This window comes from Hipposideros armiger, unplaced genomic scaffold, assembly GCF_001890085.2.
Source record: "Hipposideros armiger isolate ML-2016 unplaced genomic scaffold, ASM189008v1 scaffold_104, whole genome shotgun sequence".
In the NCBI taxonomy this organism is placed as follows: Eukaryota; Metazoa; Chordata; class Mammalia; order Chiroptera; family Hipposideridae; genus Hipposideros; species Hipposideros armiger.
This window is the reverse complement of record NW_017731454.1, coordinates 3705807-3711806: the sequence shown is the minus strand read 5'-3', so window position 1 is coordinate 3711806 and position 6000 is coordinate 3705807. Positions and strand designations below refer to the sequence as shown.

Below are 6000 nucleotides of genomic sequence, written 5' to 3'. Positions count from 1 at the left end.
AAAAAAAAAAAAAAATATATATATATATATATATATATATATATGTCTAGGGTAGAAACATAGGCTAGCCACTCATCCAATAGAGATAACACAAAACCAGCATTTTCAACCGCAGTGTGGTCTGTCCAACTACAACTTTATGGGAACTTGGCAAGAGCACAGACTTGACAGATAATGGCTTGGGCTTTAGTTTGTATCCCAGACCTTGTAAGGCATGTACAGGGTTTCCTACAAAGCAATGAGTAGCTCATTCCTATTTCACAGGAAGGGCTTAACCCCAAGACAAGCCACACTGTGTCATGAAATATCTGGGAACCAGTCCTCCCCTGATGACCTTTTTCTTATAATCCATCATCCTTGAAGCTTCTTGGACAAATGGTGAAGAGAGAGGAAGATCTAGGAAGAAAGAACAGCAAACTAGGCGCAGGAGAGTCCCATAGCTTCTGAAGCAACAAAGTTTATCTCTACCTATGGCTGAGGGGAATTAAATACACTCTGTAAACAGGAACCACTTCATTCTGCTTAATGTATTTAATTAGACTATGGTGAATATTTAATACAAGAATGGGGAGTGCAGGATGTCAAAAGTCAGTGATTTATGGAAATTTGCTTCTGAGTTTATCCAAGTCAATGAAAAATACCTCTGTGTAAGAAGTCCCCAGGCCTCAAAGCAATAATATTAAATCAGTGAAACAATGAACTGCTGAAAAGTAGGGTCACTGAAATCCTATAGAAAAAGATGGTAGGCATGTTTAAGGTTGATACCATGAAAATCAATGATAATTAGCACAGGAGACTAACAATTAAAAAGTGATAAAGTGAAGCCTAAAGTGTGTTGAATGTATTGATGAATGAATGGCCAAACTACTTACCACATGCACTGACCCTACCAAGGTAAGAGGTATTTTAAAAAATCACATAACTACTGAGGTGGAACTTTGTCAGGGAGAAGGTGAGGATGTGGATAGCAATAGCAGCGATCCTTTAATAAGAAAGCATCACACAAGTGAGCTAAGGTAGGTTCCAAGCAGAGGTTTACATTCAGTGAAGTCCATACCACACTCCCATTTACAGATCAAGGATGAAAGCATGCCCCTGGGATCAGAGTTCAGGGGCAGAACTCTGTACATTACTTCTTCCCTTTTGTTGCAACCACTGGTGAACAAATTCCAAAACAACCACCCACGAAGGGGCTAATAATAAATCTCAGCAAGGTACGCTAATACAAAGACAAGTTCATCCCATTTTCTTGTTTCCCTAAAATCGTTCTGCCTTCTATTGTCACCAACAATGGAACCTTTCCTGATACTCCGATTTCTTCTCTGATCTATTAACAAGCAAGCACCTCCCTCCCAAGAAAAGTAGGGGACTTGATGACTTCTACCTTTGAGAGGCTGAAGCATGGATTCTTGTCTGCAGCACTGAGTGTATGCCGCTTAGACTTCGTGACAACACAGCGTATCCAGGAGGGGTAAAAGAAAGATAAATCAGGGCCGGCCGAGTGGCGTGATGGTTAAGAACTGGCTTGGGACGCCAGAGGGCCCCGGTTCAGATCCCACATATGAGGGCCAGTGACACTGCCCTCTACAGCTAAGATGGTAAACAACAGCTCAACCTGGAGCTGGGCTGCCGTGAGTCGCCAGCGATGGCGTAGGCTGCAGCCCCTGTGGCAGTGGGTTGCCATGGGCTACCGTATGTAGCCAGCAGCCAGCGTGAGCGGCCAGCAGCCGCAGTGAGCGGCCGTCCAGAAGCCGGCGACTGATCTGCCTTGCCCGGGAAGAGCGAAATGATGGTGCCAACTTGGGCCAGTGAAGCAACGTCCTCCACAACTAGATTGAAGAACAAAACAACAGCAACTTGTCTGTTCCCCTTCCCCCAATTCCCCAGCACTGTTCCCATCCCCCCAATTCCCCAATAAAAAAAATTTAAAAATAAAAAAAGAAAGATAAATCAACAGCCTTTAGCACAATTTAGCAGCGAACCTGCTGAAGCATTTTCACATGGTTAAGTTGGTCATTTAAAGAAAATCCACAGCATAAGAACATAATTTAGTCCTTCAGAGCAGCCATTTTGATAGTTCTCATAAGTCATTTAAATAAAAATTTCATGAACAAACCACAAAGCAAGTGACTAAAACCCCAATTAATAGTAAAAAGCAACAAATACTGACAAGACAGCTATGGTAAACTCTTGCAGAGATCAAATCACTTGAATGCAACTTTGCCCCTCAAACAAAGATCTATTTTGGCTTAGCCTACCTTTTCCCAGCCAAGCCTCCATCCCCCCATTTGTGGGAGAGGCGAGGGGGTCCTTCTTAATTCAAACTCACCAGGACAGTGAACATTATATGACCATCTGGTCTGACAACATATTACACATTCACAGGGTATGGTTCTAATCACAGCGCAGTTTAAACAACTACCCTAGATCGCTCAGCAAGGTACTCCTAAATGGAAGAATGTTATATTTTGCCTTTCAAATTGTTTTTATTGGAAGCATATTTGGGAGAACACTAAGAAGTAAAAGGCCTCCCTCAGCCTGAGCTTCAAAGCCACGAGAGCCTCACAAGCCCATCAGGCCCATTTCCCGCCCCCAGCCTCCCTCCCTCCTTCCTTCTGCCTTCTCGGGATGGGATTCTATTTCATCTTTGCTCTGTGGAAGAGTATGTACCTGCCAACTCACGTCAGGAACAAATCACTTCATTCCCAATTTAGATGCTAGTACCAAAAACAGATGCTTCACCGTTCAAAGGGTCACCATTAACTCTTTCAGCAAACAGGCCTTAGCAGAATACGGGGGCAACCCTACCCTCTGTGAAGGCTCTGGCTTCACATTTTCTTTGCAAGGGTCACCAAGGAGTGAGAGCATGGCCTTTGGAGTCTCCTGCTGAAAAAGAATTCTTCACCAACACACTTTTATTAGCCATATTAAAATGGATTGGTTTATTAGGTTAGCTGATTACTATTTGTATAGAGCATTAATTGTGAACATGAAATGACGCTAATAATTCTGATAGTTATGTCAGTCACAAATGACAGTCGTGCCACAGCATCACGTGAAAGACGTACCCAGTGAGCTCTCTAATCAGATAACTCCAGACGCAGGGTGGAGTGTGACCATCTGGACAGCTTTATGGGACTGCAGATGGGGGCACCACACCCAGCCTTGAGCATAAAATCAGAGCTCTCTGATGGCTCATCACTCAGGTCTCAACTGATGAGCTGACAGCCGCACCTGCACTCGTCCCAGACAGAGCATGCCTGAAGCCTCGCTTCCTGACCGTCTCACCAGCCAGGCCTGACGCCCAACGCTACACACCCCAGCACCATAGGGACTCTCGATAAACACCAGACTCTCTCATCCCTCTCTCGTAAGACTCTGTTCTCCTTGCCTAATCCTATTGCTTGAAAACCTGTGTGACCCACTTGTGTGAAACTGCTCTACCTCAACTACTGGAGACTATCCTCTGGCGGGAGCCCTTGTTAATGACTGTGATAAACCAAGTCAGTAGGACTAGATAGATCCATGGCATTATTCTAACAAAGTCTGACATTGTGGCAAGACACAAACTTGTGTGAGGCTGATACTTTGATAGTCACGTCCTGCTCACGACACTATTTTAGGAGAAGATAAAGAAATGTCATTGAAGAAACAAGAAAATAAATAAACCTATGGTATAGCTATTTTTTTTTCTTTCTTTGGTGGAAGAAGAAGGAGATGATCTGACAACAATGGACAGGCCTGGAGCAGGCCAACCTTAGCCGAAGGGGTGATGTCCCCTGTGCCAGACATCCTTGTTTTTCAAGCTCCCTAAGAACTAAGACTCTCCAGGATGAAAGAGAGCCTGAGGGACCCGGAAAAGCTGCCACTGACCCAAGGATAGAAGCATCCTTCTTTCAAACACGATGCCTGAAGGGTACTCTACCATTCATTAAGCCTCAGGGGAGGCTGTGCTTCAATCCTAGAGGACCAGTCACTGGTCCAGAGGGCTCTGCTGTCCTTTTGTTAATGTCAGCCACCTAGCAGATCATACCTCCCACCGGCTGACTTCTACCCAAAATCATCCCACTGCCTGGCCTCGAGCCTGGCCAGCAACGTTGATGCCTGCACCCCCAGGCCCAAGCCCCACCTCAACACTCCCAACCTCTACTGGACTCCACAGACTGGTAACCCAGACTCTACAGTGAAGGTGGGCAACATAAAAAGAAATATGGGAAAATGTGTACTTTCAACCACTTCACTAATAATAAAGAGAAAACAGGCTTTGGAATCCCTGGTTCCAACCTGGGTGCTCTTACTTATTAATCTACCACAAGACTTTGAGCAAATTATTTTATTCCTCAGAATCTCAAGTTTCCTCATCTGTAAAAGAGAGATAAGACACCTACTTTGCAGAGCTGCTGTGAAAATTAGTAAGTACAAAGTGGGCCTTCAGTTAGTGGTAATTAATATCCCTATTTCTTTATTATCTCAAAGGGCAATTCTAAATCCATGCCAGCCAAGAGTAAGATTTTACTAGACAATTCTGACAGTACAATTCTAGAAACATAAAGGATGAGATCTTTATAACATATGGTTGCTGTCCTAATACAGGAAAAAACAAAAAACAAAAAAAAAACAGTTTTACAAATTCCTAGTTTATGATGTCAAAGTTCTCTAAACAAAACAGATGCTAATGATCAAACTGCACGATGACTTCTGCTTGTTTCTTCATCATAAATAATCAAGGTCCTCAAAGATGAAGGAAATGTCCTAATTTACTTTCTCGAAGTTTGAGAATGGCTAGGAGTTTGTCAACAACCTTCATGGCTTCCCAAAGTTAACTGTTACGGTGATTTTCAGAAGGAAGAGGGCACCTAGTCTGCTATAACCATCCTGGAAATATAATAATCACACCATTATAATTATACTATTATTAATAGCAGCTCTTATGGAGTATTCACTATATTCAGAGTTTTATATAGGTAAGCTTATATAACATTCTATGAAAAGCAAATGATTATCACTACAAGAAGCAAATTCCAAAATGGAAAATAAAATTTCTTTCATAAAGTTACAAAACCCAGATTTACAGCCTAACACATATAGCCTGCCAAACTACAAAAAAAAAAAAAAGTATTACCTCTCAAGCGTCTACACTCAAAAGGTTTCCTCTAGATTTCCAGGGCCCACTTGTTTTGCTCCTTTCTAGAGTTCCTAAGGGAAGTAACATCAGCATCTCTCCTTCCTGAAATAAAAACTACTATCTCTTGGGGTGACCGGTTAGCTCAGTTGGTTAGAGCATGGTGCTGATAACACCAAGGTTGCCGGTTCGATCCCACATGGACCACTGTGAGCTGCACCCTCCTTAAAAGAATCAACTATGCCATCATAGCATGAAAACAATGTGTAACCAATGACCGTGGCTGTTCCCCGATAAAATAAAATAAAATAAAAAAGACTATGGCCTCTCTCTGCCCTCTTGGTCCTCCCTCACCACACTCCTATTTGTAGGGCCTTAATGCAGTCAGAGCTGAAGCCTACAGTGACTCTTTAGCCAGCTTCTTTTCTGTTGGCATCAAGCTCGCTGTGGAGGTAGGTGGAGTCCTCTAGCCTCTGTTAAGTTCCACTTTTCACAGTAGGACCCAGAAAGCACTGAAGAGGGTTAGGAACGATCTCCCTCCCACACCTTCTTAACAGAGCCTCCCAGGATTGCCTACTGGAGTACCCAGGCTAATTCATTTCAGGACATCCAGAAGACGTGAAAGCAGAGAGGCACACGCTTTCATTAACAGCAACTTCCCCTTTCATCCAGATTAAGACAAATCTACTACAGAAGTAAATGCAATTGGCTGGCACAAAAACCTCCATACAAAACTGAGCACAATCTCAAGGGTGAGTTAGCACTCCGGGAACCACTCATGTATGTGTTTCCACTAAGTAAGTCATTTCCATAAGTACATTTATCTTCTAGTAAGTGCTTCAAAAAGTAGGACAGAATAGTTAAAACCGGTATGTAAA

General features: G+C 43.1%; 1 protein-coding gene across 8 annotated transcripts in view; it reads right to left on the bottom strand.

Annotated features, from left to right (window-relative positions):
• The window catches only part of FMNL2 (formin like 2), a 297656-nt gene that overhangs the window by 251185 nt on the left and 40471 nt on the right, over nucleotides 1-6000 (bottom strand). The window lies entirely within an intron of this gene.